The 15,699-nt window shown below is 40.7% G+C and overlaps 1 protein-coding gene across 1 annotated transcript in view; it reads left to right on the top strand.

Annotated features, from left to right (window-relative positions):
- Window positions 1–15,699, top strand: part of LOC145417827 (uncharacterized) — a 165,266-nt gene that overhangs the window by 111,094 nt on the left and 38,473 nt on the right. The gene's annotated exons all lie outside the window — the stretch shown is intronic.

Genomic DNA, 15,699 nt, shown 5'->3' with positions numbered 1-15,699 from the left:
GCACATAACCGTTTAGGGGCAGGAGCACAACACTATCATTCTCTCATATCGCTCCCATCCTTAACCACTACGTCCCACCTTCTTTTTGTGTATATCCTAGTGTACTAATCTTAGTTATCTTCACTTAATTGCAACCCATTCACGTCATCCCTAATTCATATCCTTCACGTTTTCCTCCCCACTTGTAAGTTTTTGCTTCAGCTAATTGCTAATTGCTAAGAATGCCCATGCAGGTTCACTTATAATATGAAGGTCGAGCCTTTATAAATACACATTCATGCATTAAGCAACATCGAAAACAAGAGGGAGCACTAAGACAGTGCAACACCCGCGCCCTAAAAGGGGATTAAGGCCGAACCTTTGACTTGGCTGTTACCTTGACCCTTGAGTAATTGCTCTGAATTACTTCATCTTTACCTGTCTTTAAGCGAAGTTACCAATTTTACTCCAAATCACATGAAAAGTGTATAAGTTAAATTTGTCGTGTGACTTGAACCTTGACAGACCAATTGTTTTGAAAACAGAATAAATTTATCCTTGGGTAACAGTTAACACTTCCATCAATTTAGGTTCAAATCGAACAAAAATTGTTCGAGTTAAAATACCAAACTTCTGACCTTGCCCTGTAACCATTAACTGGTTGTTTTCAAAATTGAATCACTTCATCTTTTCCTGTTCCTCAACCTTTCCGCTAAGTTTGGTCAAAATGTGATAAAAATGCTTGAGATGATCTCCCCCTTCATCCATGATCTATGACATTTTTGGACGGAAATAAATCACCCGTTCCACTGCCGGTCCTCAGTTATTACATCCAAATCGTCGCAGTTCCATCCAACACTTTTTCAAAGTATTTCTAACAAAGACACGGGGAAAATGACATGCAGACAAACCTAACCAAATACAAAACACCCCTGCACTTTTACGCAAGGGCGTATTAATGAATTTGTCATGAGTGTCATCTGTGCTGTTCGAGTAATAAATATTATACTTGCACTTTAGTCGTTTTTCATTGTTTATACTTAACACTTTTCTGGCGGCTTTCCACTGTCCATTGTGTAGCTGAAATTTCTGCTACACAGGTGGCGAGTTTGAAATTCTCTGACCATGAGCCTTGCTTTCTGACACTTTCCTTCGTCATCAAGTTATCCATCCTGCCTAGTCCATCTCCTGCCTGTTGGTCGGTAGCGGGAAAGAACCACTTCATCGTTCACACCTTCACTCCCATGCACTTTCTTTGCCTCTTGCCTTCCCCTCTTATTTATCGTTCCATCATCCATACCCAACCCCTCATCGTCATTTCACTCCTCTCTCCTTCTCGCCCCCTCTAAGCCCTCACATCATACACTCACTCTACACTCTCACACCACATCGTCATTTTACACCCACGCATCATACCCTCACTTCACATCCTGACACAGTTTCCTCACTCTAGACCCTCACACAATACCCTCACACCACACCCTAACACCACACTCTCGATCCAAACCCTCACACCTCATCCTAAATCTGCACTCTCAGTATACACCCTCACTCCACATCCTTATACTAAACTCTTACACCACCCCCACACCTTACCCTCATTCCAAACCCTCATACCACACATATGCCCCACAACAGTGTTTCAGGCCATTTTATGGCGTCTGTTTCTTCCCTGGTAATGTACTGTATATTCTAGGATTGACTGTGGGAGCGAAGCTGATACATTTTTCATGACCAGGCAGAGCCGTTGGGCAGAACAAGCTCTTTCAGTAACAATATCTCAGCTTCAAGAACACTTACCATAACATGGGAAATTTGTGTGTGGGAGGGGAGGGGGGTGCTGTTGATGCTGCTTATCGTTTCAGTTACTTGATCCTCTGAAGAAAAGTAGGCATTTAAATTCCAAGGTCTCCTAAGTAATCAAAGGAAAAAATCAGTTAATATAGACTATACGATTCTTTTTTTTTCTTTTTTTTTTTCTGGTAGATTATAATCTCCCAAGCGATAACTGGAATCTCCATAAATCCTAAAGTAAAGTTAATTAGTAATGTTAATAGGAAGTGTAGACTAGGTTAGTATCGTAGTATTCCGAGAGATACAGCACAACGCGTATAGATGTAACGAATACTTTCCATGATATTAAAATATTTTGAGTTTTTGCTCACAGGTTATCGTTGTATAATCAAAATGTTGATGACGTCAGCGAAACATCTGTAGCTTGTGGAAACATCTTTAGCTTGTGTACAACATCTGAAACACTGAGTCAAATCAGAATATCAGCAGACAGATATCCTGAATCCTTTTTCTTGTAAGCGCCACTGAGTGATACAGAGTTAGCCCTTTTGGCACTATATATAGAGATATTCTATCTAAGACTAAAGTTACTTGATTAGCGGAATAAAATATGAAAGGGGTCCGAAAAAATATTACTCGACTAACACTCTGAAGAGCTTTACGTTTTTTTCCCAAGCGGACTCCAGATACTTTTATACTTAGCGAAATTTTAGCATTTTTTTAAAGGGTAGTTTTAGCGACACTCTTAGTTTTATGGCTTCCAGCTCCAACGCCACAGTTATTCCTGGTGGAGAAAAGCAAGCGTATGATAGGGCACTAAGATTAAGTAATCCTACAGGCCTCGATTGATCAGCCACTGCAACTTTCCTTCGCAGCTGGTGGCCACTGTCTTGACCACACCACCGGAGGTCAGCTTCACAACCTGTCGGCTCATAGTCGCGAAGTTCATAGGTCCCTACCGGGGGGTTTCCTACTTTATTTGCTTTTGAAAATTCCCAGTTCCGTCCTGTATTGAGGACACTGGGCTCAAATGGGTTATCTATCTATCTATCTATCTCTCTATATATATATATATATATATATATATATATATATATATATATATATATATATATATATATATATATATATATATATATATACATTTATATATATATATTACTCTCTGAGAAAGGATTGATTGGTTTTCCTTAGGTTTTGCCAGTTTCCAGGTCTCACAACTGTACGTCATAGCTGGGATTATACATTCGTTATATACTCGTACATTTCGTTTCATACATACTGGCAAGCTACTTTTCATGATGTCTGTATGTATACCGAAAGCTTTCCATCGAATTGCAATGCGTCTTTTTACTTCACTATCATGGTTGTTCGTTAGTTTTAGTTTTTGCCCAAAGTAAATGTACTCCTAGACTTCAAGAATTTCTTCGCTTATTCTGATGACACTCTTTTATATATAAGGATTAAACATTAGTTTTACTCCGGTTCATCTTTAGTCCTACTTTGAGGCATTTTCTGTCTAAATCATTTAACAATTCTTGCAGTGCCTCAGTTGTTTCTAAGATAGGACAATGTCATCTGCGAATCTTAAATGGTTTAGGTTTTCTCCACCTATGTTTACTCCTTTGTTCTCCAAGTCTAGCTTTCTGAATACGCTTTCTAGACATGCTGCAAACAATTTTGGTGAAACTGTATCTCCCTGAAGCTCGCCCTTCTCAGTCTTTTTTTTTTTTTTTCAGTCTTTATGTAATTCAACTGCAGCAGTTCCCTCTTTATATATGATTTCGAGCAGTTCTTCAATGTTCTTATTTAGTCTTTGTTCCGAAAATGAATTCATAATTGGTATGTGTTCCACTGAGTAGAAAGGCTTATCGAAATCAACAAAACCTAAACGTAGTGTAGTTTTCTCAGTTAGCTAACTCATCCTGTGTAGATGATCAATAGTCCAGTACCCGAGTCATAATCCTGCCTGCCCACGAGGTTGGTTTTCTTCCAAATTTGTTGCTGTTCTGTCCGTAAGGACTTAAGTGAAGATTCTGTGAATAACTGGAGATAAGCTACTGGGTCGATACGGTAGCAATAATTATTGCATTACATCATGTTTTCGGAATTTTCTTCTTCATACACTGCGTAAATAAGTGGGCGAGTCTATTTTGTACTTCAACGCCTGCATTCGACAATAAATCGGCTATTATTCCATTTTCTCCTGTTGCCTTCCCTCTTTTCATACTTTTAAGAGAAATGTTTACTTCGTCTGGTGTTACATTTGGTATTTCACTTGTGTCAATGAATGCCTTCACTCTTTTCATAATTTTAAGAAAAATGTTTACTTCGTCTGGTGTTACCACTGGTATTTCACCTGTGTCAATGAAAAGCTAGCTATTGGTACTATTATCTTTGATGCATACAGGTCTTTGTAAAATTCTTCGGCTCTCTTCACCACGCTTTCTCTGCATTTAATGACTTCACTGTTTTTGTCTTTCAGTGATAAAATTTGTTCCTAGCCTAGTACCATTTTATTCGGACCTGTTTCAGACTTTTTCCTTTTTTAATGGTTTATTTTATCTGATCCATGTTTCTCTTTCGCCTTTCTTCTCCCTGTCTCTTGTTAATCGTTTCATTTCGTTTCATTTATGAAGGCTTCAGCATGATGCCTCGGACTTGGTCACCTAATGGCGTCTCTCCATACTGCTCGATCTCTGGCAGCTTCCCTGTTCAGCCCCTTATCCCTCAGGCAACACTCAGTGACCTCGTCCCAGGTCCTTTTCGGTCTACCTCTCGCAGCCCTATCCCTAACGTTTACACTTCTCACTTTCTGCACCCAAGTATCATCCCCAATCCTTTCCACATGCCCAAACCATCTCAATCTACCTCTCCACACCACAACACCAATGCACTCCAGTCCCATCCTACCTCTCAACTCTTCCATCGTAAACCTAACTCTCCCAGGCCTTGAACTCAGGGACGCACTGCACATCCACCTAATCATTGTGATGTCTGTACGTTTGAGCTTGCGAATATCCTCTTCTTTTATTGCCCAGACCTCACTACCATACAGCATTACACTCCTGACACATGGCGCATACAAAGATCCCTTAACATGTAGGGAGAGCCCTCTCATTGTCAGGAGAGGCATCAGCTCCCTGAACTTCTTCCAACCACCCCTCACTCTAGCCACAGAGCTAGCTTCAGCCTCACCTCAAGCACATGCCATGCCTCCCTATAGCAATAGTCTTCCACACAATCGAGACACACCAGCAAGATCGGTACTTTCACGCCTGACAGTCTCCATATGCTCTCCCCGACACATCACACACATGAAATCAGCATAATCTCGCAGTCTGCCTCTAATACGACTGCATCTCTTATGCACCCACTTATCACAAACACTGCACAAGGCGGAATTACTTTCCACACCCTTGTGGCTAAGCGCACATGGCCACTCTCCCTCGTCTTTGGCAGTACCGCCACCAGCCTTAGATACCGTCACTTTCGTTTTATCTTCATTTAATCTAAAGCCCTTGTTCCCCATATCATATCTCCACTTCCTAAGTCTTTCCTCTGTCACTCTTTCATTCTCTGCAATCAACACCAAATCATCAGCATACATCTCCCACGGGAGTCCATTTCTGAAGTCACATGAGAGGGTTTCAGGTACCATGATAAACAAGGGGCTCACCAACATTCACGGAAAACTCTTCACTCAAATCTCCATTCACCCTTACCTGGGTGCGAGCACCCACGTTCATGGCCAAAACCAACCCTAACCAGCCAATCCTCGATCCCAACCTTTCTCATTGCCCACTACACCACCTCTGTAGGGACTCTTTCAAAGGCATTCTCCAGATCAACAAACACAAAGTTCAGTTCCCTTTTCTTTCCTATATAATAAATTTATTTAATTCAGATCTTTCTATTTCATCTTTCTTTGCTTTTACTTTCACATTCTTTCTTTCTATCATGAGTTCTAGGGTCATAATGGAATATTTGTTGGCTTTGGTTGTATTAGCTTTCCTTACTTCCTCTGCTGAGTCTCTCAGCACTTTTGTTAGTCTGTCATTTAACTTTTCAATGTCACACTCAGCATAACTAACAATGAAATCCGTTCATTATTTCTAACTGAAAGGCTGTTTTGTTTTCGCTTTCTTTTACTGGGCATAATTAATCAGCTTCTTTCTTTCACTTCTGAAACCGAATCTGGCTGTGCCACCCACCGTTCAATGGTCACTTTCTATATTTGCTTTGTTGATAGCTGTGACATTATTTTATGATCGTGTTGTTCTTAACTGCTGTAATGAAGTCGATTATATACTTAGCTTCTCCATTTGGACTCCAGGTCCAATTTCTCTCAGTCCTTTTGTGAAAGAATGTGTTCATTATTCTTATGTTATACATTACAGCAAAATTAACCACCATTTCACCTGTCATTCCTTTCTCTCACTCCGAATTTTCCCATACATGATGCTCCATTTTTTAATTTACCAACTTTTGCATTGAAGTCTCCTGTGAGTATAGTCTAATACAATAATAATTAATAATTTGACCTCAAAGTTAATGCACCTATACCACCCTATATGTGTATGAAATATATGCATATTCGGTATCATTAGATTTGTATGATCAAGGAGAATAATACCCTGAATGAAAAAAAAAAAAAATGGTATGTTCATGCATTTTGTTTTCCTAATTCATTGTTTAGCACCCCCTCCCCCCCAAAAAAAAAAAATTCAGTGTGCAAAAATTATTGCAGTATTGTTATGCTATTGTATGCAAATGAAAGATACTAATGTACTGAACACAGTGACTGAAAAAAAAAAAAAAAAAACTGGTCATAGGTCATTTCCACGTATTTTAGCAAATTTTAAATTTATGGAAAAATAAAAAATCTAACAAAAATATGCTACATGTCACCCAAAATGTGTGTGTGTGTGTGTGTGTGTGTGTGTGTGTGTGTGTGTGTGTGTGTGTGTGTGTGTTTGCAAAGTTAATAAACACAATGAATATTCAAGACATAATGAACATATCGATACCAAAAACATGGTAGGAAATCATATTCTGATTTTTGGCAAATTTACAAAAAATATATCTAAACTCAAGTATCTGACCAAAATCACTGTAGTATTATGTTTCTGGTGTCAAAAACACTTGACCTTGAGCTTTGATGTAGAGGAGAATAATGGCCGATTTCGTTTGGATTTTCACACTACGTGGAGGCAATGGTTCTGGACAAGATGAACTTAGATAAATCTCATTTTCGGTTCTTTGGCTAAGTCGCCCTTCTGCCACCGAGCGCCTCATTTCTGGTCTTTTCTTCTTCCTTAATCTAGGACATGTCTTCATAGAATTTTCTTCATTTGAGCTTTGAGAATGTGGTGCATATATTTGTATTACTATCAGGGTGTATCTTCTGCCTAGTCTAATTACAGTCCATGCAACTCTGTCATAACTGCTGAATTTAGCAATGTTCTCTGCAAGATTTCTGCTAATTAGAAATTCTGCATCATTAAAGCTTTCATTTTGTCTTTCTCTTTAGTAAAATGGGTGGTTGCTGCCTTGCGGCTGAATTAACTTTTCTTCTTATTCTCCGGATCTCACTCAGACCTACAATATCCCAACTTATGTTTTCTAATTTAGTAATTAAGGTATCAAGTTTTTAATCTTCTGCAACGCTTCTTACATTGTATGCGTAGATCTTCATGGATTTCAGTTTGTTAAATGTCCCAGTCTCCGATTTGCCGAGGCAGTGCCTACTCATTCTCGGTGGCACACTGCCCGGAGGCAAAGAAGGCAATGTGGTTGGACCTTTAGTAGACGATGGTCCACAAGGGACGCCTGTATAATCATTAACAGAAGAATTCATGTGTGGTTGGGGGATTTTTGGCAATTAATCTCACCTTCCTGCCGTATAGTTTCTGGTGAGATGTAATTTTTGTTCCACTTTATTCAGTATATTCGGTGGAGCCCAATATGTCTATTTGGGGTCCCATGATCCGCCCCGTCTAAGTTAGTACTACATACCCCTTCATCTCCGTCCCTATCTCCCGAAAGGAGTATGGTGAACTACAGGAGAAAGGCATTGACATCGTACAGTCCACTGTGTTCACATCCAGATGAACCTGGGACCATAACAGCAACCTAGTCTCATCTACTCTAGAGTTGCCAACTTTTTATTTTTTTGCAATCACGATCACACACAATATTCTGATATAGGAAGGAAATAGACAAAGGTTGATGTTGAGTTACCCCAATCTGTCTGGCCGAGCAGACCTACCAGCCGCAGGCAAGCAGTCGCCCCTGCACGGCTGTTCCTGGTAGTGAACCGATGTTCCCTTGTGGCAGACAATGTTTCACTGCAACTAGGCGCGAGGAAGAATGTGGAGGTTTGGTTCGTGGATGGACGCAGCATTTGTATCTCTTCACCCACTGGTGGGTGAATGATAGTCCCCTCCACCTATCACCAGTAGATATAGGTAGGAGTTGGATGGGTGGGAGGCACTACTCTAGAGAGATAGCTGAATTATGACAACAAAAACTTCCATTTCAAATCCAAGACCCTAGGTAATGGCTGAAGACACTAAAAGGCATACAGAAATTAGGGAAAAAAGTCTCACTAGCGCTTCTTACTGATGGCACATTGACGGTGCTGGAGGTATATGGCACACAGTATTGCTGGTGATGTCAACTAGCGAAAAAAAGGGTTTTCATATGCTTGGATGACCAAGGTGTTTAAAGACGCAAAACTTAAACGTTCCCAAACACACTCCACTCTTCACAACATCTAGGAGAGGGACCCATCATTAGTACAAGTTTCATTTTCCTTGACAATGACGCAGAAATGTTTTGAAACATCACCTGCTCACATGTACAGTATTGTGAGCAGGTCAGATTTCCATTCGTTTTTGTTTTCAGTCATCCTGTCTTATCTGATTCTAAGTAAACATAATCTGCTTCGGACATGTACTTTTAAGCTTCACTTAGTCTTACAAAGGTATCTGTATTCCAAGTTCTGCTCAAAGTTATATCACTGGGAGAGTGAGGAGTACATAATAACGAAGGACTCACTCCAGTCTTCTGTAAAGGAAAGGGAAAGTAAGAGGTCAGAGTAACACAGGGTCTGCTCCACTCCCACTGTGAAATTTGCCTGTGAGACGGTGACGAGAAATTCGAGACCTTCAATCATAAATCAAAGGAAATGTCGCCTACAGGGTACTTCTTTTAACACTCTGTTGATAGTTCAACTGTTATGGCATTCTTTTCTCATTTCCCAGTCCATTTACCTAGGGAGAATGACGATCCTGATTATTATTCTGACACTGCCACCATCATATGAGAAACTACTAAATTACTAATATGGTGGTGTAAGTATGCACAGTTACGACCGTACTCGTATGTCTTTTTTTTTTTTTTTTTCCCTTAATATTGTCTGCAGCCTCCAATCTCGTCCGTTTGTTATGTATATGTCTATCAACGGAGACCTTATTCTTGTAAGGGATGGTCATAAACGAATCGCCTCCATGTCACCCTAAGTTCCGCCATCAGGCTGCCCTATCTCCAACACACATCCCCTCTCATACACCTCCCCATACCATCCCCTATCTCATCCTCGGACTCTCTTTCCCTCACTGCCTCTGCCTCACTCATACAGGTACTTTCTCTTAGTCAGCCTCCCAGTTTCCCTCTCTTCCCCATGACCAAACCACCTCAGAGTCTTTCTGTTATTTAACATCCACATCAATTTTACAGCACCTCCTCACTTCCTCATTTGTCTGTATGTCTTTCTAGGTCACATGATCCTCTCAGATATCTCAATTATCGGTACGCATTAGTTCTGACCATCATAAATGCTTTGACAAACGAGTTGATGTATTTTCGCTGGGCTTACGTCATCCTAAGATATCCCCAAACACCTGTCACTCAAAAGTCTTCTGTAGGCATTAAAAAATTTGTCTTTTTGTTCCTTTCTTTCATCAGCCAATAGTCACACGACGTTGTTATAGTGCTGCCAACGCTCGCTGTATGTTACGTAGAGCGGCGTTAATGGTGTGGAGCGGTGGGGGAGTGGTGTGAGTGGTGAGGTGAATGGTGTGAGGTTGCGGACGGAGTCGTGAATGGTGCAATGTGGCTTGAGGGAAGTGGTGACGGGTGGATGGAGGAATGGTGTGTGTGTTGTAGGGTGGTGTTAGGGTTGTGCAGTGATATATGTGATGTGTGGTGGTGTAGTGTCTTCTGTGAGTGTCACTGAGACCACCAAACTGGTTTGGGTGAAGCCATGACATGTATCAATAATTTTCGTAAATGTGATGGTGGGACATGGTCAAGAACTTTGATCCCGGGTGTATTGCAGCCTCTCTCTCTCTCTCTCTCTCTCTCTCTCTCTCTCTCTCTCTCTCTCTCTCTCTCTCTCGCATTTCAGATGTGCGCACGTGTTCTCATCCTTGACTTAACTTAGTATGGCCCAAGGTTGTGCATCACACAGAGAAAAGCCTGACTGGCTACTGAACCGGCCGCTGCCGCCTAGTGATCTTCCCACGCTACCTCGCTCATCCTTACCCTCTGCCCACCTCCCTTCTCCCTCTTCCATTAATCATTCATATATTACACTCCTTCCGTGCTTGGCCTTCGCTTGTGTTGTGTGAGGTTCATGTAAGCGGAATTTGCTTGCCATCCGTATTAAGCTAGGAAAGAAAAGCTTCTTATACTTTGTAATGTAACTCAAGTATCCTTGAAAACCACTTAAAGATAGTGGATTGAAGTTTATACTCTGTATTTATATCCAGTATTCTTAGTCAGTATTTGTTTTTCCTTGCCTAGTCACCGTTCGATAATGGAACTGAATACCAGAGAAGACTGATAATTGCCGTGATAAGACAAGATGGTGCTGAAGAAAAGACGGAACGGAGCAAAGAACGTGAGGAAGAGGAAGTGAAGGGGGAGGAGGATAAAGAGTAGTGGCGAAAAAAAAAAAAATGGGGAAGAAATAATTGGTGTGTGAGGAGGAACAATTAAAGCGAATTAGGGATAGATACCAAAAGAAGGCAGAGGGCAGCACACAGAAACTAAGGGAGAGGTGTGGGTAACAGAATAAGAAAAAATCCGGGTAACTAGGAAAACCATGGATGAAATTGAAGAGAAAAAATATATATGCTGAATTATTAGAGGAAAAACTGAGAAGGAAGGAAGAAGTGAAGATCAGTAGCATAAGGCAAAGAGGTTACACAGTTACACATATTAAAAAAAAATAATAATAATAAAAGGTGAGGGCGAAACAAGGAAATGCTCGTAATATTGTAATAAGATACAGTATAGGACAGAGCAGAAGGTGTCACTGTTAGGATAATGCTGCAAATCTGAAAAGAGAAGAGGTAGAGTGAAATAAACAGATGCCAGGAACAGGAAGAGAGAAGAGAGACAGGAATGGGTGAGGCGAGGAAAGGAAGGGGGAGGAAAAGAAGTGGCGAGAGGCAGGAAAGAGAGAAGGACAGGGGCAGGGTAAGAAGGGGAATCTAGAGTAGCGAAGGGAGGAGAGGAGAGAGGCAAGGAAGCGAGGGTAGGTGAAGGGGCAACTGTTGAGGGCAAGTGATCGGGGTAATTGCTCCGTGATGAGCGCTTGCATCACCTGTGCTGTGTTTGTTTTAATTATGTGCCTTTATGTATGTATTTCCTGTGTTCCTGTGAGTTAGTAATTGATTGTTGCACCAGTATAAGTCCGCGTAAGTAGCCTACTGTGTGTCTATCTTCATGTGATTTTTGTGCGTGTATACGTACACGCATGTACTAGTACATATATGTACATCTGTATCAGATTTTTGTGCTTGTGTGCACGTGTTCCTATGAGCTTTGTGCATGTATGTATCAGTTTGTCCGTGATATGAACGCGTGTTTATGTGAATCATCAGTTGTGTCCGTGACTGTATATCATATCTGAACCACTGTGTTAATCTTCGTACTGCAGTTAGCCTAGTGTCTCATCTACTACTCGCGGTGGAGATATCTCATACACCACAATATCTTAGTTGTCGTTTAAGCGTCCCATAAGTTTAACATACTTTAAGTTATAAGGATTATTCTGAAATGCTGTAAATTGCAGCGGGTGCATGAACATGTATAGACATGATCGCATTCAAATGATATTGAGGATCCTTAGTTACAATGTACGGATAATATCTCCGAAGCTAAATTTAGTATTCTCTTTGTCTTCCATAATAATGCAGCTGTTCATTCTTAATTTTATCAGTTAAAATTTGTATACCCTGTCGTGCAACCCTTATTCCATTTACCGGAGTTTGTTATCGCTTGATGCAGCATCTTCTGATTGGTGAGCATGGTAATGAGACCTTCAGACATTTCTGTCTCTACTTAGTAAGGAGAACACACCTTCCATTAGACACCACCATTATTTACTGTACGTACACCTTAACTTGTCCTTGTGACTACCTCCACAACAAACCAGCCTCACTTGTTTAAACTGCCAGTACTATCTTGCTACAATTATTGTGATATGTAAGATGGAAAGGCCACTTTCCAAGTGTATCATGCTGGGCTTAAACAAAGACAGAAATGGACAGGTTTGGTAATCTGGAACACTCTTGTCTTTGTATTGTTTTAGGGGTGTGATATTCCCATCCCACAGCATTTGTGTTGCAAGTCGCCCGGTAAATCCAATGGCACATGGAGATGAAGTTATATCTAGGGTTTGTCTTGTCGTCTGATTCATGTCCGCAGTGAGATTAAGTTGCAGTGTAATTGCTCTCCTTACTTTTTTTAGGTATGGGAAATTTTATTGATTTTTACGAGAACTGTTGTGGAAGGTAGGGGCGCTCACCATCCATTCACTCTATGTAGTGCTGCCTTTAGGTGACTCTAGAATTAATGACAATCTAAATGGTTTACTGTGACCCAGGAAACCGTTTGCTAAGAATGATGGTAACCATATAACCAAATAATGTCAGGTGGTCTAGTGGGTTATGGCACGCTAATCAAATGGGGCCAGTAAAAGTGTTCATACAAAGGATGTTTGGGGTTTTAGGCTTACATATTGCCACTTAAGGATGAGTGAAGCTAGTCGCCCTCGTCTTGGATGTCGGGGCCGAGTAGCCAAACCCCGAACCTCTTAGCTGCTGATCGGACTGGATGACATTAGGTTACTTTGAACTGCATCTCATCTTCATGGCAATCAGGAGCAGTAAGTCAGTCTCTTATCATTAAAACAATAATTTACGTTACTATACAGACGCCGCATACAACGACCTGATGGTCCTGCATGTGTCTAGGATTATTGTGTTTGTTAGCTTTATGGTGTGTTAGTAAAACCTTCCACCATGTACTGTACTCGTATGTATAGCGTAGATGTGTAAATAGATAGATAGACAGATAAATAAACAAATGGACAGATAGACAGACAGATAGACAGATAGATAAATAGATAGACAGGGATATGTAAAACAGATTGATTGATAGAGATAGGTAGGGAGATAGAGAAAGATCTGTGGATAGATTGATATAGATATAGGCACACAGACAAACAGATAGGTAGATACATAGACAGATAGATAGTGATATAGATATGGAGGCGCATAAATTGATGGATAGATGGATGGATGGACAGTTAGTTAGGCAGGTATAGACAGACAGATAGATAAAAAAAAATTTAATGCAAGGAAGAATGAACTAAAGGCCGGAAACCCCCAAGATTGTCTCTTCAAAGAAAAAATTAAAATGAAACAACAGAGAGCCAAATTTAAGGTCCGATAGTTTCAAGATGCATGGACACACTGCTTTTAAAAGACTGGACATCATAGGCAGTAGGAAATACAGACAGAGGAAGACAGTTCCAGACTTAACCTGTTGCATACATTAAGGCCTGGGAGTATCGGTTAACTCTTGCATTGGACGACTGGACAGAAAAGGGGTGAAAATTTGCTGCCTGAAGGGTGCTGCGCACCTGCCTTTGTGGTGGAGAGATGTTAGCAGACAGTTCAGAGGGGTAGTGACCATTGAAGTAGCGACAAAATAAAGATGCAACAGTGCGACAAAGACACATTGTTGAAGGGAGCCAGTAAGAGGAGGACATTTAATGAGACGAAAACCTTTGACTCCACCTTGTTGAGAAGAGCTATATGTGGGAGCCTTCCCACACATGAGAGTTGTAGTCTACGCAGGGGCATATAAAACCTCTGTGTAAAAGTTAACAACAGTGCAGGGGTAAAAAAGACGCGGAGTCAGTTAATTACACCTAATCCCTTGGATGCATATTTTACAAGAGAGGTAATATGTTCCTTCCAAGAAATATCCCGAGAGACTGAAATCCCAAGTATGTTCAATAACGATGCAGAATTGAGTTGGATATTGTTATAAATTAGAGGATACTCCTCCGGAAAAATTTCGACGGTTCGAAATATGTGAGAATTGATTTTTTGACACATTAAAAACAAAATCAGTACTAGCAGACATATGAGCCAAGTCAAACGTTAGGCGTGCCATAGACTCATCCATTACTTGTTCAATTAACTGCTGAGATGCACACTGCGAGATGCAAATGGAGAGGTGAAGGGTGGAGTCATCAGCATATGAGTGGATAGGGTTAGATGTACAGCTTAAAAGGTTATAGAAAAGAAGAAAGAATAGAAGGAAGAGAGTTAGTGACAGGACAGAACCTTGCGGAACACCACTATTGATATCTCTAGAATAACGGTGGGCGTGTACAACAACAGCTATAGAACAATGAGAAAGAAAGCTAGAGATGAAAGCGCAGATAGAAGGATAGAAATCGTAAAAGGGCAGGTTGGATTTTAATGATTTATGCCAGACTTTATCAAAAGCCTTTGAGATGCCACGTGCAGTGGCAAAGCTTTAGCCAAAGTCCCAAAAGGAGGATGACCAGGAGTTTGAAAGGAAGGTGAGAAGATTGCCAGTGGACCATCCCCGGCGGAACCCATATTAGCGACTAGAAAAAAGCTCTATGATAAAGTTGCTTTTTTTTTTTTTTTTAAGAATAGATTAAAAAATAGAAATACAGGATGTTAAAGCAATTGTGCAATAGTTAGAGGCCTGGGAATGATCACCCTTCTTTGGGACAGGCTGAATGAGGGCAAACTTCCAGCAAAAAGGAAAGGTACAAGTTGACAAAGGCGAAAGAGTTTACAGAAGCACAGTTCTTAAGGACAACAGGAGGGACCTCATCAAGCCCATATAGCTTGTTAGTATTGAGGCCAGCCACGTCAGAAAGTATATTAATTGAAGAAATTTTAATGTTAGTCATGAGGAACTCGGAGGAGGGAAGTCATGGAGGAACAGCACCGGCATCATCAGGTGGAATTGGAGGAGAAAGTCTTAGCAAAGAATTCTGTTTTTTCAGTAGAAGAAACAGCTATAGAGTCATCAGAGCAGAAAAGAAGAGGGAAGGATGACGAAATAAAGTTCTTGGAAATGATTTTGGCGGGGTATCAAAAGGAGTGAGAAGAATCTGAGTCATAGAACTCAAAGCATGAAGTACAAATGTAACTAGTGATGCCAGGCACAACAAACCTCGACCGACAGCAGTTATTCTATTTTCAACCATTTTCAAGTTATAGCCCTCTGGTAATCCGTGATCTTGGGTTGGTCTTTTAAGGTCACTCACAGTCAAAGGTTGTGGTGCCAAATCAAAGTCCATATGAGACTTCCTATATCTTGATAATGGTAAATATCTTTATTTCCAACTAGTTTCGAGTTGTAGCCCCTCGAATATCCGTGACCTTGAGTTTAACTTTTCAAGCTCATGGTACCAATTAAAAACCCATATGGGATTTCCAAGATGTTGAAAATAGTATATATCTCTCTGTCTTCAACCAGTTTCGAGTTGTAGCCCCCCTGAATAATCGTGACCTTGAGTTTGACCTTTCAGGGTCACTTAAGGTCGTAGGTCATGGTAGTAATTAGAAGCCCGTA

This window comes from Coenobita brevimanus, chromosome 111 (assembly GCF_032717465.1).
Source record: "Coenobita brevimanus isolate Jiangsu-jjx chromosome 111, ASM3271746v2, whole genome shotgun sequence".
In the NCBI taxonomy this organism is placed as follows: domain Eukaryota; kingdom Metazoa; phylum Arthropoda; class Malacostraca; order Decapoda; family Coenobitidae; genus Coenobita; species Coenobita brevimanus.
This window is presented reverse-complemented; position numbering and strand designations above follow the sequence as displayed.